The sequence below is a fragment of the Solanum lycopersicum genome, chromosome 2 (assembly GCF_036512215.1).
Source record: "Solanum lycopersicum chromosome 2, SLM_r2.1".
In the NCBI taxonomy this organism is placed as follows: domain Eukaryota; kingdom Viridiplantae; phylum Streptophyta; class Magnoliopsida; order Solanales; family Solanaceae; genus Solanum; species Solanum lycopersicum.
In genome coordinates, this window is record NC_090801.1 from 41,248,349 (window position 1) to 41,268,418 (window position 20,070).

The following is a 20,070-nucleotide window of genomic DNA, read 5'->3' on the forward strand; positions in this document are numbered from 1 at the left end:
AGAGCCAAGAAAGATAGGAGGATTCATCCTCACAAAGTCTATCAACCTAGAGGTCAGAGTTCTCTCTACAACATTCACCCTAGGCACAATACTCAAATTTATTTGAGTAGTCACGGCTTGATCTAAAGTAACCAAATCCTCTCTAATCTCCCTATTAGTCAACTCCGGATGAACCTCCGGGACCTCATTACCTCCTTCCACATTAGGGACATGATCACCTTGGGAAGGCACTTAAGCACCTTGAGCACCTTGGACTCCTTGTCCATCTTGAGAAACCTTCTCAACTTGCTTAACTTGAGGAGGAATATCCTCATTCACCTCTCCTCTTCAATATACTAGCGATCATCTTACTAGTATTCATCTCCTAAAAACACAAGGAAACATATAAGAAGGATATTCATAAAATTTACTATACCACACGACATAGGAGTAGTAAAGAAGGAAAACTCTATCATCCTATAGCCTCTCGCCCATAGATGTGTCGCGACTCACACCGATTATCGAGAGTCTACTGCACGTGACTCGATGAGACTTTTTGATTCCTAAGACTAATTTCACCAATCTATGCTCTAATACCAAGATTGTCACATCCCGATACCATACCTTAGAATTTAGGGAACAATCTCGGATTGTAACCGGTTTACTCGACCTCTTGGAGGTCTTATACAAGCCCTTTCATAGCATTCATTCCATATACATAGTGAAAAGTAGTGCAGAATTAAAACTTTTAACAAAACATTCTATAAGTCTTTAAAAACTCTTTCATATATAAAATCATAGGAAATACTAAGTCTCAATCTCATAAATATTAGGCACAAGTGTACTTGGGACACGGCCCATACAAAAATATAAATATAGTACTACTATGTCTATTACAATACTTCGACAAGAAACATAAAAGACACATATACGCCCTCGAGTCAAATGAGGACATACTCACTTGAACGATGCTATGATCCAAGTCTTGCTTCCGAAATGCTCCTCACCTACCAAGTACTATATAAAAGCATGGAGTTAGTACAACCACATGTACTAAGTATGGCATAATGCATAAAAATCATGAAAACGGACATTTGTTGGAAATATGCATCTTTTCATTTATATATCATATTATAATCATAAGAACAACATTTATCAACTTAGAAACATATAAGGAAACATTTAAAACAAATATCATATTTTTATAACTCACTTAAAAGTAACCCATATTCATTGTACATTGAATTGCTTCACTGTTACAGTGAAGTGCTTTCCTTCCCTTTTAACATTTAATAGAATGTATTCTTCTCACTAAAGTTTATCCTAAGATTTACTTAAGTCACGCCAAGAGAGACCGCCCATACACCCTCTTTAAATATGCCTAAACAATCCTCAAGATTACTCATAACGAAATGCATACACACTTACAATACACCAACATACATAATATATATATATGACATGACATTCTCTTTTGACCAAGGCTATCGAAAGAGAACATACATACACCCTCTTCAAGGTTACCTAAATAATCCTTAAGACTTCCTAGGTTTATATCATGCCTAATAGAATCAACCAACTTCCCTATCTAGAGTCATTCTCAAGACTTCCATAGATAAGACATGAAGATGTCATCCCTTATGCCCTTTTCACAATTTAACCAAGGAATCCTTAAGTCACTCTAGATTAGGTACTTATTCACTTACATTACTTTCTAACGTAAGTCATTAATTCATTAGTTCATAAGGAAACATTCATGACATGAAGGACATTCAAGTAATGGTCTTTGAACAAGACCTAGGGACTCTCACTAACATCTTCAAAGTCTATTGTGCAATGCTTTTATAGTGTCTCATACCACCACCTAAACTTCATAGAACTTATCTAATGCTAATAGGTATTCCACATGATGAGAACAGGAAATAACCGACATAAACCATGGTAGCAAAACATGGAATCCGGAGTTCTATCCTACTCTGATGAGGTTGTTCTACTTGCCAGTGGTAGAAATTGGACACATCCCATGTAGGCAGATGGTTAAGGAATATGAAGGGCTTACTTTGTATTCTAGTATCATACTTTAACTAGAACTAATTCCCTTGACATAATCACTCGGTTCTAGCCTTTGTTCTTATAGATTAATTCACATAAACATTCATGCAAAAGGATTCCATATCAAGTTCATAACCTAATTACATTTACCCTACCAAAGAGGTCCTCTAGGGGCTTCCTTTCATTGGAAACAAAGCTCATTATGGCTTTCTTAAGGATTGATATGATGTTTTTCCATCCAATAAATCTTAAGTCCATCATTCATTACATGAAGAACACTGTTACGACTTTCTACTTCAAGGTTCATAACCTTACCACTAGGTTCAAGGTTCCACAATACCTTTATACATAAAAGACTGAGAACTAAAACAACCTAAGTTAAGCCATCACATATTCATAAGCCATCACATATTCACATTCATATATGTATCAAGTAAGGGACGCAAGTCTACCAAAACAAGACACAACATACTTCACTTTAGCATATATTCCATATCATTCTAGAAGCACATAGGAACAACTATTATCATCTTTAAGCCATCCTAGACACTACTATATTATCATCAATATAACCATCATAGACTCATATAGTCAAGTAGAAATAACCATGCATCAACGCTAAGACTATATACATGAACACATGTCATAGTCTAACATGATTACCTAACAACTTCAATATAAGGACAGATACTTTCACATTACTTTACATATAGGTAGATATGATCATACTTCACATAATCAACTACAAAAATCAACATAATACTTCAAGTAGTTTCCAACAAGTCCATAATCATCATAATACTTAAAACAACGCCGATAAGGCCACATCAATTCACATAACACCGCCACCATAAGTGGACAAAACCAAACACAACATAATTGAAATATAATTAGCATAAAATAAAGGAGAATAGTGAAGCGTACCACCACTCCATCATCAACACTTCAATCCAATGCTAAATCACCCAATTCAATATCATAAGGCCCTTACCCATGGCCATGAACATCAATTCAAAGCATAAATCATAATACTCAATGAACCTAAGTAATTTCAATATAGATTTATCAATCTAAGACCAATTAGATATCAATTGAATACAATTCTTACATTAGTAGATAACCCATAAAAAACTACCCCATAATTCATAAATATTAGACCAATATCAAGTAACTCATAAAGTAGTCAAAGACTGTTCATCAATTACATGGTTTCATAGGTTATTCAAGTTAAAATCATCTTAATAACAACAATTGAATCACTATTCAATGACAAAAAAAACCTTTAAATGCAAGACACGTGGTAGAATCATGAAATAGGTCAATTCATCTTTGAAAACTTTAGAAAACATCTTTGAAATTGGGTTCCTTGATGAAACGAGTTTCAAGGATCAAAAACCATACCTAAACAATGCTAATCCCACAATTTGATGAAGAATCTTCACAGAAATCTCCAATCCAAGTTCTTCTTTGAGTTTTAGATTTAATGGAGCCTTACGAAATTTCTAAGGGATTTTGGGGTTTTGATTTTTGAAGAATGAAATCTTCTAAGTGTTGAAGACTTATATACACATTTAAAATACCCAAAATACCCTTAGGGAACCGCAAATACATCTATTTGTAAGTGGGGTGAATTTACAACTTCACCCTTCAACTTAATAGTGGACTGCGTAGAACTCAGACCCCAAACGATGGTTTCCCATCGACGGGGCGTAAGTCCACACACGAACCGCCCTATCCTTCGTCGATAGGTTCAGAGACTAGAAACTGAATGTTTAGCTCCCCAGGTTAAGTACCAGATGAAGCCTACCACCTACGGGGCGTCGACCAGGCCACTGGCGTCGTTTGCCATCCGTAGGTGGGACTGCCTTTGGCAGTTTTGGCCACCAACATGGGTCCTTCCTCAAGGACCTTTGTATGGTCCTTGGAGATATTTTCCTAGAGATTTCTTACCCAAACATGACCTTATATGATTTAGGACCTATCACATGAATTTTACCCAAAACGAACATGTAAAACTCAACGAAACATGCCTAGAAACACAAGGTCATTTCGAGGAACATCTTTCGAACATCATGAACGTTCTTGGAAATTTGACCTCCAAACTTTACGAAACCTGACACACTACCTATATACATCATAATAACTCATTTAAGAACCTTATAACCTCATGAATCATGCATAAACACATAAAACCACATATGAGGCACATAGGTGACTTAGTCGTCGAACGTCTTAGTCCTCTCTTGACGTTTGACTTCCAATGCACCTAATACTTTAGACACTGCCTCAATACAACATTTTAGACCAATTTAGTACCTTAGACCACCATGACAACCATACTAGTATCTAGCTTCACCTAAGTCATTTTTGGGATCTTACACCACCACTGATTTGACTACTCTTCAGGAGGTTGTGGCGAGTCTGCAGGCAGATGTTGACAGCATACTGGAGATGAAGGGACCCGATCCTGAGACTGCACCTATTGAGCTAGCGGAGGACACAGTTTTTGCTACTCTATTCCCTGCTCCCACTTCACAACCACGTGATCATACCAAGAAGCACCTTTCCAGCTGCACCACTTAGGGAGATGAGGCACATGCTAGGAAGAAGGAATAGACAGATCTTGAGATTGCGGGGAGAGCCTCTTTGATTGATAAGGAGACCTGTCATTTGAGGGCTCGAGAGTTGGATGCAGGGGCATCTAGTTCCAAACTTGAGGCTTCTGAGAGGAGCACCATTGAGGGTACCAGAGATTGTTGTGGGCACCACTGAGGATTTCCCTACTATAGAAGTTACGGGTTCTAGGACATCAGACCCGCCTGCATGATGATCATCGGTGTTATGCGCCTCAGGTTTGTTTCACCTACCACCCTGTTTTTATATTTCTTATGCATTGAAGACAATTGCATGTTTTTTTTGTTGGGGTAAGGTAAATATAAAGTGAGTGTTAGGGTGAAGTTCAAGTAGCCCAACTCACGATCCTCTCTTGGTGGTTTTCTTGCTTGTGTTCTTTTGCCCCAAGAGAATGATTACTTTACTATTGAACTGGCATCTGTCGTAACTTGTAAAAAGTATGAAAGTGTAATATGAAGCATGATGGCTAAACATGAATGATATCCTGTTCTAAGAAAATGCTTGCATGAATAGGTATAATGAATGTTGAACGTGTTGGCTCAAATTATGACATAGAGATGCACCCACTATATGACCCTCAATCTAACACTCAAACTAGGTGCCTGATAATCTGATATGATAACGAGGTGTCAAGAAAGTATGAGGAAATTTGATTATTCCACTGTTGGTACCTAGCTAGAACTTTCTCGGTTGGTCCTGCAAAAAGAATCGGTGTTAGAAAATTAGGAAACGATCATAGGACCTTGTTCAAACTAACTAACATCTAGCCTAAAGTAAAGTAAACCAAATGAAATTGTTATCCCTTGTTTATCCAAATATTTTGAGCCTATAATATACCTTTCTTTGCTTCACCAACTCATCTTCCCTAGGTATAATGTGTTGTCCCTTGTCCCTTGAAAATTAGGAAACGATCATAGGACTTTGTTCAAATTAAAAAAACATTTAGCCTAAAGTAAAGTAAACCAAATGAAATTGTTATCCCTTTTTATCCAAATATTTTGAGCCTATAATAGACCTTTCTTTGCTTCACAAACTCATCTTCCCTGGATATAATGTGTTGGCCTTTGTCCCTCCTTGGACATGTGCACCTCAACTTAGGCTAAAAGCATAAGTTGAGGGTGGCTAATGCAGAAACTGACCTCGTCTTGGCCCTGAACGAACCTTGGGTAATGTGTACCTCAACTCATGTTAAATCCATAATTTGGGGGTGGCTATTATGAGTGATGACCCAAAAAGTGGGTGTAAAAAGAGTAATGTGAAAAATAAAAGGAAGTGATGAACAAAAAAGTGGGTATGAAAAGAGTAATGTTAAAAAGAAAAGAAAGAGTGATTAAGAGAATTGAGTGAAGAAATAAAAAAAATGAACAATGAAAAAAAAAAAGAAAACAAGGAAAAGATGAGAAGAAAAGAAAAATAGGGCATAATAGACAATGAATAGGACGCTTAGTCGTAATGTCAAAAAGGGAAACAAGTCACTAAAATGTACACGTATGTACCATACCTCACCTTGAGCCTACATTACAAGCCAAGAAAGTCCTATCGCGATCCTAAGAGTCTAATATGGTGAGCTTAAGCAGTGATAATAAGGGCAAGCCTATGGCGACAAGTACCAACTAGGTGTGAATTTGTTTTGAGCGTGAATGTTGAATAATGATCCTTATACTCAAATTTAAAATCAAAGTGTGAAAAAAAGAGGATGTCTTTTGATGTGAGGGAACTAATTGCAATATCAGAAAATCAGTACCTTGGAGAGAGCCAAAAGAGTAGAGGTGTCAGTGCATGGTGAGTCTTTGTCATGGCCTGATCCACATAAGTAAGCCTATCAAGACTAAGAGAAGAAACATGAATTAAAGCAATTAAAAGGTTGGGATTGATAGCCATGTGATTGTAAAAGCTTAAAAAAAGGATACTTGTGTACAAAGTGTTGTGTTGATTCATAGTGTGTTTATTGAGGACAAATAATGAATTTAAGTTGAGGGTGATGATGTATCGTGGTTTCACGGTACTTTAAATGTCTTTTCCTTAAGATTGGTGTGTGTCTAGAGCCTTTTTGTAGTACTTTTAATATGTTTTTATCTTTGCTTTTCAGGAAAGGTGTCCAAAATCAAAACCTAGAAGGTTGTGGAGATTTAGTGCACAGGTGACCCACTAAAGCCATCGACGGTCCGTCGTCCCATCAACGGAGCGTAGATTGTGACCGTCGATTGAAAGTTAAATCATTTGGAAGCAACTCATGGAATACTGACCAAGTGTGGGGCTACTGAAGGATCGACAGTCCATTGATTGATCGAAGGATCATTCTATTATATCATCAATCTGATCACAGAATGTCCCAGTACTCGATGTTGAAGAAAATCTAAGTATGGAACGACGAGAAGCATGGACGGACAGTAGGTGAATCGACAGACCGTGCAGTTGGTGAGTCGATTGGATAAAAGAAGTTGTTAGTTAAATGCTAAAAAAAGAAGCTAAGTGTGGACTTACGAAGGCAATCGATAATCCGTCATTTCATCGATGAACCGTCTGTGGGGGTCATAGATTAAAGCCACATTTTTGGACAACTTTCCTTATTCCAATTCCTTTTATTTTAGGACAATATATTTTTATAAATAGGGTGTAAAACCTCGTTTTTGGGGTTGGATTCTATTACTACTTTCTTAGTTTTGTTCTTGGAGATTTTTTTTTTTGCAACTTGCGCATTAATTCAAATTTTCGGAATTGGTTTTTAAGTGAAGTTTGTGGTCTGAAGTTAAATTTCTAGATTTTCTTCGAATTTGTCAAAGTAAGTTCATGATTTATTGTTTATCAACTATGAATTGTGTTCTTCTAGACATGGGTAACTAAATTCACAACTAGGGTTGTGGGAACCATGGGTGATTAATAAAGTAAACTTAGCTTAAAAACAATTATCAAATAGGTTATTGCATGCATTGATAATTATTTCGTTAGAATTCCTTTTAACGAGTGCACGCGTTAGAAATATCGCCTTATTACTACTTGCCGGACCAAGAGGGTAGTTAATAGGAAAGGAATTATCAACATAGATTTAGTGGATACTATCTAATAGGCTAGTATCGATTAATGTGAAGTAATAACTAAGTCAAACATCGAATACAATGCTTAATATGAAGTAAAGGTAAGGGTTAATAACTTAGACATATGTAGTCGGACCAAGGTACAGGGTGAAATTCTCTAAATGTCGGACCAAGGATTTAGAGATACCTAACTTATAACCTTGCATGCAAAACACTGAGGAAGAATTGTTATAGCTAGGAATACGTTATTAACCTATAGGGAACACTTACATACTAGTTTCTCTCACAACTTGATAAACACCAAAGATTTACTTCTGTTACTTTTTGTACTTAGAAATCTTACAATACTTTTGTTTCATAACCCCCCCCCCCCCCCCTTAATTACCTATTTTCGGAAAGGACTTGACTAAATAGAAGTAATTGTATATTGAAAATAAGTCTAAACTATTTTGCTCGTGGGATCGACCCCAACCTATTAGTGGGTTCTTTAGGGAGGTGTAATTTGAGCCTATAAATTTTCCTAAACTTGACTAAAATACCTAACAACATAGTTCTACAAATTAATCAAGGATCTTTTAATCATCACAATTTAAAATAATTCTTTTATAAATGCATATGATCTTATTTAGAATCAAGAAAAGAAATATAATCAATTAATTTATCAATCGTACCTCAATATTCTTATCATATTTTTGAGAAGGTCCTACCTAAGCATCCTCTTTAAAAGTCAAATATGACTTCATCTGGATATTAGAAATTGAGTTTCTACCTTTATATTCTTTTCTTTTGAAGGAACTTTGATACAATATGATAACATATTCATGTGTCTGACAATCAATTTTCCAGTGACCTTTCAGGCCACAACGATGACAGTGATCAACTTTGTCTCTTAAAGGATAATTTTGAGAACTCATATTGTTCTCCCTTTTGTCATGATCATGATTACCTCTACAACTATTATGTTGTCTTTTGTTCTTTTCACACTCACACTCACAATATAACTGTTTCAATTGTTTTAGCTTATTTCAGATTATTTATGTGCTGTCACCACATTTCTTTCGGTAATTTTAACACCTAAGTCTTCGAAAGATCTAAATTTAGAAAGAACTAAATTAGAATGAAAAAAATTGAAATTGGTTCAAGTTACTCTTCAATTTTGAGTTTTGGGTCAACTTCAAACGACCATAACTTTCAAATTAGGATGACTTAGGTGGACCATAAGAAATCAAATCGAAATTCGTTGAATTATCTTTTCAACGCCGCCAAGTTTGTGAAATTTTGAGTTTGAATGAGAGAGATATGACTACAAAGTTCATCTAAATTAAGGAGGGATATTTTGGTCTTTTCTTTACCCCACTAAGTCTACGTGTTTATCCACCCAAAGTAAGGATCCAAGCTAATTAAAATCATTTTACACTGAAGTCTAAAAACATTTGGAAGTTTAGGCAAAGTTCAAGAGGAGAAAAGGAGAAAAGATTCAAGCATTCAAGAGTTGTTGTGATCTTTGAGGAATTTCGCCAAGGATTTGATCTTTTCAAGGTATGTAAGATTTCATATTGATGAATTATTATTCACCATCGTGCCAATCATGATTTTCTTATTGAATTCGTCCATGAGATTTTGTGTATTGGGTTTTGATGAGTTTCTTGAGATTTTGATCTTCATTATTTATTAATGGAGTTAGATGAGTTCTTGAGGTGAGGGTTTTGTGTTTGGGGGTTGTTTTTGAGGAAATTTGAGTAGATTAGAGCTTATTACATTGGGTTTACGAATCTAAGCAAGTTTGGAACAAATCAGTAAATTCTACGTGAGTTAGGACCAAAGATCGAAGAAGTTCGTCGAATTTTCTGGGCAAAGGGTAGTGGAGCGCGTCACTGAGGCGCCAGGGGAGATGGTTCCTCGCGCCTGTGGAGAGGGAATGTAAAGTCTTGGGGTTGGCGCCCCGGGCCACTTTGTGCTTCAGAGTCACCTGCCTTCGTTCCTTTTTTAGTTGTTCGTCCTATCTGAATTCTTTTAAAACGTATTTTCACTACATCTAATCAATAAGAATCATATATATCCATATCAAAATTATTTAATTCACATTTCCAATTCAATATAGATTTAAGAGTAAAATTTGAGGGAGTCCTTTAAGTCATTTTGAGAAGCCTTCTACAATGTTTAAAACTTATTTTAAGACTTGATTACTTGAGTATGAGGATGATGAGAGTTGAGTACATGTTTTCAAAATGAATTTAAGGGGGACTAAGTATCCCCAAGTGTAAATGCATTTTATATTCTACACGACCTAATAATCTATTGATTTTAACTATTCACCTAATGTGAAACAGGTTGTCTAACGTGTTCCAACAAAGTAGTAAAGATAGTAAGTTACACTATTTTTACGTGGAAACACCCGCCTCAAAAGGTTTAAAAATCACGACCTGTACCCTTATAGGATTTAACTCCTACTTCACTAAATCAACTAGGAGCCTCCACAAAAGATAGATTAAAAACTTTACAACCTACCTTAACTTCAAGTTATGGATTTGAACTACAACTCTGGTAATCCTATGAATTAACTCTAATTCCTAACCTTCAACACAAACCTCCCAAGGTATGTCTTCCCAACTCTTCGAGTTATCACAACCCTAAGACAACAGTCCTAATTAAGTTTATAACTCAATGAACTAAGATTACATCAAGACTCATTCACAAAGAAAAAATCCTAACACATAAACTCTGTAAAGGATCGGGTTCTTCGATGTGTTCCTTCAGTTCGCTGGTAGCACTTGCAAAGTGAATTTCTCAATCGCTTTTTTGCTATGTAAGTGCACAAGTATTCTGAACGACTTCACATATATTAAGCACAATTTATCATAGAGTTATTGTTCACTTCAAACTCCTTATTGACTTGAACTCTCTGGACTTAGAGTTCTACTTCAAGTAAGACTCCTTCTTCAATTCAAACACCTACATTCTTTGGACTTCTTTTTCAAATTACATTAATTAATTCTGTTGTATTGTAGTCGAACTCCAACACATCAATTTGACAGTAACTTTTAGAGTTCTACTTTAAGTGAGACTCCTTCTTCAATTAAAATTACTTGCCTCTTTAGACTCCTTCTTCAAATAAAACTCATTAATTCTTTCTGTTCAATTCATAGATGTTTATTTTCTTGGGGTTTCTCACGAAATTAACATTATGCATTTCTTTATTTTTGCACTCTTATCTTTATTCATTTTAGAAGCTTTCTCGAATTCAACAGTTTATGACAATGTACCTTTGGACCGTGTTGACTACCATGTTTCTTCTTTCTTTGTCAATCATCAAAAATGCATAAATCCCAACAAATTCCCCCTTTTTGATGATGACAAACCCCTTTTCTTTGTGCACTCAAACAGTTTTATTTGTAGACATTGAAGCATGAAATACTAACATGAAACAAGTTAGTCCATGGGTTATGAGCATTGCACAACTCTTATCTTCCCCCTTTTGGCATCATTGAAAAGTTATGTCAATCCTATAATATACGAGCTAGATTGATCAGTTAAACTATTCATGGCTACTGGCTTTCACCAAGACAATCAGATAACGACTTCGTGCAACATAATAATGTATTGTAGAGAGCAAGAACATGATTTATTAAAGCAATCAATAATCAATCCATTAAACTACTAGATAATGTTTTATTTAAGATCGAAATCATACTGAATGAAGTAGAAACTATTGAGCACTAATCAAAAAAACAAATACTTGACATGAGTAGAATAAAGCCAGAGGCACTAATATTAGAAGTGAAGAAAAGAATTGAACAAGTGGAGATAGTAGTGTCAACAATCTTTATCAAAAACAGTCTCTAGAGCTTAAAGTCATCTTTGATTTTTTTTTTCATATGCAATATGACCAACCTCCAGTTCAACAATCTTATCAGTGAATATATTACTTCAACCTTTTCATTGGAGTAGCAGTTTTCCTCATTGACGCATATAGGTCAGCATGGTTCATCTATTCAATAAGTTTTTTTTTTTTGGAAAAACCATGCATGAATTGGAATTTAGTATTCCTCAAAACTTACAATGGAAATCATGATATCCTTGTTTTTTCATGCTAGCTCTAAGATAATGGCATCTTTTTGACACTTTTGATTTCTAGATGAGAGTTCAAGGTGGAATAGAGAAAAAATGTGTTTTAGGAGTTGATTCTTCCTTATGAACTGAAAATGAGAAACTATTTGCTTTGAGCTTGCAAAAAAAATCCAAGAAGACAAAGTGAGAGAGAACAATTTGAAAGAATGAGACTCTTGCGCTTGGACGATTAATTTTTTTTGTATTAGAACAATTAATACATGGAACATGAGTGCTCAATTGTTTCACTTTATACAATATTAAACCTTTATCAATATATAACATACCTGATAAGAGCAGTTTTGTGATCATCATTGCTTGTTTTTACCATTTCTCTTCACAATCTAATACAAAATTAGGTTAAAATAAGTCAAGGATCTGGAATTGGGACACACAACTGAATGTTTAAGACTGAATTGAATAAAATTTTAGCTCATAAAGTTAGGAGAATAATTATTCTATCCAATTATTGAGGGAAGTTCATGCAATCTTAATCATCCTCAAGTCTAACTTGTTCTTTTCATAATGCTCCCTACATAGTGCCACAATTCATCAATTGTCGTTTGAAAAATAACAACGTGATCCAACAATCACATACGTTTGTAGAAAAATCGGTTTCAAGATTCATTATTCCCCCTATCAATATGCCCTTAGTCTGTTAAGCAAATGAAACATGTGGTACAACGTGTTCCAATGCACTCTCATCAGTTTCACTTTAATCCTCACTTTTTTTCTTTTTTTTTTGGATTCCCCCTTACACATGCATTAACTCTTTCTTCTTCTTCTTTTTAAATGACACATTTACCCTTTTGTGAAGTGAGAGAAAGTAACTTTTGTTTGTTTGCATTGATATCTCTTAAGCAAGCAATATTTATGAATTGCATTACTTACTTCCTTTCTGCTTCACTTGCAAAATAGCTTAGAGGTTAGTCTTAGGAACACAGACAAGCTTGGGTCCTTTTTTATGATCAAAAGGGTGAATCATATTTCTTCTCGTCCATCTAGGAACCAGGTTAGTGGACCTGTTTTTGCCAATAGACATAAATTTGTTTCCATTTGCAAACTTAGTATTTCTTTTTCTAAAATCATTAGCAACTGGACACTCAGTAGTTGAATGACCAATTTTTCTACAAATATAACATAAATCTTCAGAGATAATATTTTCTTTATGGAATCCTATGCCAGCCTTCTCATTGTGCACCCTATCACTCAATTTGTTAACAAATCTAGATGAGTGAGTCCATCTATTTGTCTTCTAAAGATTAACTTTTATTTGAGAGATTTCAATGTTTAATTTCCTCACCATTTCTTTTTTTAAAGAAATAGTCACTTGTGCATTTTTTCAACTCTTTTTCCAGCTTTTCTTCAGTTCCACTCATTTTTCTTTTCCTTTTTCAATAACTGTCATCCTAAAAATTTCCAACTTTAGATCTAGGTTAGATGACTCAAGTTTTTCAATATGTTTCTTCAGACAATTATTTTTTTTACAAGTTACAGTTTTGTCATCTTTGAGATCCATGTACTCAAATTTTTGGTCTGTAAAGGCTTTAAACAACTAATCTCTTTCACATGTTAATTCTTCAAATTCATCAATTAACCCATTCAACAATTCAATTAATTTATGTTTTGAAAATAGATGAAATTTTTCTTAAGATCAATGATACTACCCTCAGAGTTTTCTTCTTCTTCTTCCACGTGTGAATCTCCAATAGCCATGAGAGCAATCTCATCTACCTTTTCATAAGATGTTCTGATCCTATAGTATCCCAAATTTGTTTTGCAATTATGCAACTAGATATTCGAAGATACTCATCTGGTACAATGCCACAAATAAGAATAAACTTAGTTTTTGCATTCTTTTCAAGAATCTTATAGTCACCCTCATCGTATTCACTCTTTTCCTTTTGTATGTTATTATTTTTAGCATCCTTTTAAGTTGGGTATTCTGGTCCATCAATAACTATATTCCAAAGTTCATAATCCTTAGCCTGAATAAAAGTTTCCATCATTGCTTTCCACCAAGAGTAATGTCAGCCCCCAAACTTAGGTGAGGCGGTCAAGTACCTTACGCACACATGCTTTACAAGTAATCTATGATGAGAAAGTAAACTACTATGTAGATTACTGATGAAGCTTCATATATAACACATTTTGACTAGATGAACCTCTATATGTGACAAGTGAAACTATGAATACAGATGATAACCTTACAATGTCTACAAAGCTTCTACTGGAATCCATGATGGTACCACTATGAAAATACGCATAGTAAAGACTCGAAAAAGCCCCGAATCAACCTGAAGCTCACCAATATCTACTGAGTATAATGTGCTTATATTAGGAAAATCTACCAGTTGAGTACTTATACCTACAGCATGAAATGCAGCGTCCCCAATAAGGGATGTCACTACGAAAGAATGTACTATTTTGGTGGTCATAATCCTTATTTCGATTTGGAACTACAAACCAGTAGTAGAAGACATATAAATATGGACTTACGATAATAACAATGACATGGGAAGCAAATCTGACTTGAACGTAGTACTTAAGAGCTTATATGACTCGATAAGCATTTTGACATCACAAATTGAAGCACATCCGGTGAAAAAATTTAACATTCAGCCAAGAGATTTGAACTCTATATGATACAAATACAAGATGCTCATGCATGTGGAACCAAGGGGGAAATAGGGCAGATTCAACTTAAGGACAGATACATATTCCAAGTAAGTACATATAAACGTACAATTGAGCAAGTAATGATCATGTGAGGTAACATTATTGTCTAACACAATGGGAGTAATAACAAGAAAGGGAACATATGAATGTGTGACAAGATGACATATCTATAAACGATTGAAACAAGTTGGCAAGATATGGATAGATCATATATCCATCCTATAAACATATGTACCATGTGTAATCTAGGATCACTTTAGCTTATATAATGGAAATACGTGCTAGGGGTACTTTGATAATGACACAAGTTTATATATTGCATGCTAACACTTGGTAGAGTTAACACGAACATTTAGTAACAAACTCATATTAGAGTACGCACTTCAATGCTCTAGGGAGTAGGAACTGCAACTATGGATCAGTCACTATCAAGGGCACTTAGAAAGCTTACTTTTTGTAATGCATGTTTTGGATTCATGCCAAAGAAATAGGAAATCGAATAACCTTACATACCTTGCTATACAATTCAAAATGTATGACTTAAGCTCCTTCTCTTCAGATCACTAATCTACAATAAACTAAGTTGTAAGACTAGTATTAGTAGCTAATCAATCAATATGAGCAACTTGATCACATCTAAATAGTAACAAAGCAGTAAGTTGCAATCCATCTAGCCAATGTTTTCTTTCCTTCCATATACCTTTAATTGCATCTATATACTGTACAACCTTCGTATCAGGTCCTCCCCAAAACTCCCTGCAATATTTAAGTCATTTAACGTCTCCATAACTTCTTTGCACATCCATTCATATTCCTTATCATAACATACATAAAACAATCTTTGGACATAATAATGTAATAGAAGTAAAATGAATCATGGTTTCTGATCACCAGTACTTGAAGAGATAACGTTACTTTTAAAGTGCTCAAACAAGCTCATAGCTTAATTTAAAGAGGACTCCTCAAAATAGTTGTCCCAACATGCACTAATCACCAGAACATCCTCCCCAAAATTCACCACGTAAAAGTAACAATTTTTAACTCACTAACACATACCAAGTGTCCTAATTAACTCAAGCACAAGAGGGAGAAAATTGTAGTAGCTTACCTTGCTGGACATAACTACCACTTGCTAAGACTTGAATTCTTCAAGGTATTATCCTCCTTAACTTGTCTTAAATTATACCTTCTAATAGCTTGAAAAGCCTATTATTCAAGAACCCTAATGGAATTTAATGGCTGATGTATGAATCTAAGAGAGAGAAGAGAGAAATCTCCAGAAATTAGATTTTTTTGTCAAAGTAAAAATGGTTGGAAAAAGCTGATATCAATCTCTTTTAAAGGGACCTGCTTTGGCCGACTTTCTCACTCATTTTGGGCCATAATTTGTCAAGTAGGTGACCCACCTAATTAGACTTTTCATTTGGACTTTTTGGACTTAAGAACATTGCCCTTTTGCCACCTTTCATGTACTTCATTTGCAGCCAACAAGTGTCTATAATTTGGGCCACACATTTAAGTAGGTGATGCACCTAGTTTTCCATTAATTTATTTCTTGTGGCCTTGGGAATATTGGGCCTTGGATGTCCATTTTCTCCATATTCTTCTATTCAACTATGGCTAAATTAGTGCAGATAGGTGTAGTGTACTTGGCCCAATAACACAGTCAAAAGAGTCTTAGTAGGTAATGCACCTATCTTGGTCTGGTCAATAAGTCAAAGTAGGTGATGCACCTACTTGTCACCTACTAGCTTAGTGAAGTCAAGCAAGCACCTCAATATTTTATTCAATTTCTATACCTTCATAACTTTAGCATAACTTGGAACTTATATACATTACGTCGCTTTATACTTTAGACTCAAATACCACCTTATGATCACAAGTTTAAATAACTCCATCGACATCAACTTACTTGGCTTGCATCAAAATCTATGGACAGTTCACTTTAAACCTATTCTATTGGCACTAGTTGCCTATGAAACCGAATACATAACTATACCACAAGGAAGTTAATAAGCATTAAATAAATAAGACTAGTACACGTAGAATATGGGGTGTTACATCCTCCCCCTCTTATGATCATTCGTCCTCGAACGATAGGTGCACCTAGTAGTTTAGTTAGTCTTTGAATTTCATATAGATATTTGTGAGAATCCCCATCCTAAATAGAAAGGACTATCTAACATCCATAGACTAACCTAAAATATGTATAGACAAATCTAGCATGACGTCTCGATAGATATGATTCATGAAATAGTACTATGAAAATGAAACCCCTTCTTTACCATGTAATTCACTAAAGATATACAAGTAGGACTCATACAAATAAGGAATGTAATATACCTAAATACAAGACACGCAAATGACACAACAAATGAACAAATTCTAGTAGGATTCATGATCAGATAAGGGGACCACATGATCTCAGATCCTTATGTTGATGTTTAGAATGAGAAGGGTTACTTAGTATCTTTCTACCATGTTCTATTCCGAAGTATCTTGTGTTATATTCTATTCCTTCCCTAATACTTATGGTTACACATTCTGAGTTTAGCTTCTGGGCCTTAACAATTAAGAATAACTGTAGTATCTCCCAATTTTTTTTGTATATGAACGGACACATAAAATCATAGTCTATCGGGGCAATACTTTTCTTACTCTTTTATTTCATGACGCTTTTCAGACCTAAGTCTTTAAGAACGCATAGTTGTTAATATAAAACTAAGTTTTATGCCGCTCCTGCCAATAGGGTATTGTGCTAAGTTATTTATCTATGGTTGATTTAATTTACATATATACCCAACCTTTTCTGGTCAAAATCTTCATTACATAATGATACAAAAAATATATCCCCAAATTGTTCAAAACTCAAATCAATAAGCATAGAGAGGGGCATAGTATACGGATGAATAAGTCACATTGGGCATGGCACATAGGCAGACTAGCCCAAAAGGGAGAGTGCAAGGTATACGGGCATTAAGCTATAGAAATACATGGTGTACGTGTGCATATGAGTTATAGGGCAGAGTGTGAGCGAATGAACTATAAGGAATGTTGGAATGGACTAGATGATCACATGATGCATGAGTACATAAGCTAAGACATGTAGTAGATATGACATGTAGACATATCAGAAAATGAACTACGAAACACAAATCACATAGAACAAGTGCATCGTATTGCATGGATAGGTGGACTAACATATTAATGAGCGCAGATATGAAATATGAGCAAGTGAGCACATAACACATGGCCAGAAAAGCTATAAGTCCTGAAATGTGTAAGCAAGTAGGCTACTTGGTATGAAAAATATATAGAAATGGTTATATGATTAATTAGCATGCATTCCCCGTACAATATTGTCAAATGGCATGTGGGAAGTAACAAGTGCAATAAATAACATGTAAGGAAAAGTTCCTATGAAAACATCAATAAACAAGGGTGCTCTGAAGCGAGTAACTCTTGCATGTAAGCATTCTATGACGTTAGGTAACCTATGAGAAGGATATCCACAAAGGGAAAATTACATATAAATAGATTAGTTATAGAACATACAGCATGTATAATTATATAACAAATCACCTTTGGAAACTATGATATATATTATAGAACTATTCTACCGTACTAAGGTAAACACATTGTCTTAAGCGTTTAAGTTACAGGTGGGATAGTTTTGCTCATATTCCTAACTCGCCTCAAAACACATGCAATTGATATCCCATGTACTCTCTCCAATATCCTAAGAATTCTTATTAGTGTTCTGCAATTGGGAGTGGGCTTCCATCTAGGTCAATATAAATAGTACAGTCGAGATTGAAAAAGAAAATCCTCAAAAAAAAATAGTTCATCTTTTAGAGTAGGAGGCCGAGGTCAATTTTGCCTTCATGACTAGCTTGTGTTATATCACACTCAATGCCTGATGCTCTTTGAAGGTTGGAAAAAAATAGTGAAGCTTGAATGCACCATGAAATATGAAATCTAATAACATGTAAATGTCAGGTACCTATAAAGTTATATCATGATTCATAACGTCTTAGAGTTAGCCTATTTGGCTTAACTAGATAGGTCCAACCATACTAAAAGATTTCTTACTTTTTTTCATAATAAGTGAGGGTGTTCCGACTCTTTTCCCATGCAAGATAGCAAATAAGAAAAACTAGCAATATGCATATAATCAATTTTTTTCATTTCCCTTAACTGGACAAGGACTGATGGAAATCTATACATATGTATAATGTTTTACTTATTTTTGTACTAATGATGTGGATGAAATTCACCTCCTTTTTTCTTGTTGTTATCAAGACTAAATATCAAAACTTGAATCGATAGTAAATTAACTTCTCTGTGTGACAAAGGTTCACAAAATTGTTCCCAGTGCGCCATTATAACTTGTTAGTGTTGAAGAGTTGATAACATTTTCTTATCGCATACAATTTAGCAATCACTCTCTCATAACCTTCTATCTCACTCCTCTATAGCATCCTCATATCACCCCTACTCCTATTTAGACAATTTGACATATTCCATCTCTTTCTAATGAGAAGTTGTCTGTACATATTTGGCATGTGTAATTTAAGCTTCATTCTCACAAGCTTCCTATCTAACAAGTAACTTTTTTATCAAAACTAGCAGCTTCATGTACTAGATTTCATTATGTTCAACCAACTAATCATAACTTAGTTCAAACCAGTTAACTTTCTTTTTGTTATCCTTACCCTTTAGGCACATACTAATTCTTTATTGCCAATACATAGATCATAAAAGGAACCACCACACATATATCATTTGCAGCAATTGTCACTCTTATCCCTAAGTTTTATAATAATGAAAAGAATACAAATGTTATTAGTACTTATCAGAGTTGGCCCATACCATATAAATGTCAAACATTAACATACTCGGGAAGACATACAGTGAGAATAAGCTTTGTCAGCCAATTAGGGGTATCTGTAGTAAAACTATTGCACTGATACATCCATCTATAAAATTGTGCAACTTGCTTCTTTGAACTAAAAGAAACTGGTTTGACTACATCAATTTCGAGAACTTGTGCAACGCTGAAAATTCTATGTATATCAAATACTAAGAGTAAGTGTCCTCTATAGGAATAAATCATGTAAGCATGGAGGAAATATAGAACTCAAGAGCTTGTTACATCCTCCTAAGAAGATATGCCTGGAAATGCTACAACAAATATATGTAACTAGGTAACATTCATTTTTGAACCAACATGATGCAAATGGTACAAATGCAACTTTAAATGCAAATAACATAAAAGCCAACATACCTTGTGGAGTGAGATGGACGAAAAAATAAGCTCAATCTAGTCAAACTTTCGATAACTTGAGGTCCTTTCTGTATGTTACATGCTGACACTGTAACAAATTGTTAACCTTAACCATAGTTAATATGAATAGCATGATCCGGTACAACTGGAAATTGGCTTCTTAACTTTGCTCTATCGCACGAATAGGATTATGAAGGAAGGTAACATTTCCTAAATGTCCAAGCAGCCCCCTGGTTATAAATGTGGTGCGCAACACATTCATAACTAAGGCTCTACTGGACACGACTTTGTAGACCC

The 20,070-nt window shown here is 34.9% G+C and overlaps 1 long non-coding RNA gene across 2 annotated transcripts; it reads right to left on the reverse strand.

Annotated features, from left to right (window-relative positions):
- Positions 1-743: 743 nt before the first annotated feature.
- Positions 744-15,827, reverse strand: LOC112940899 (uncharacterized). 2 transcript variants are annotated; one of them, XR_003245165.2, is made up of 5 exons: positions 15,595-15,827; positions 15,187-15,242; positions 15,000-15,064; positions 12,095-12,151; positions 744-996 (listed from the first exon to the last, which is right to left on the reverse strand). It is a non-coding gene; the product is annotated as an uncharacterized lncRNA (long non-coding RNA). The 2 variants fall into 2 exon arrangements; XR_011214547.1 differs by lacking the exon at positions 15,187-15,242 and having other exon boundaries at positions 15,595-15,826.
- Positions 15,828-20,070: the final 4,243 nt, after the last annotated feature.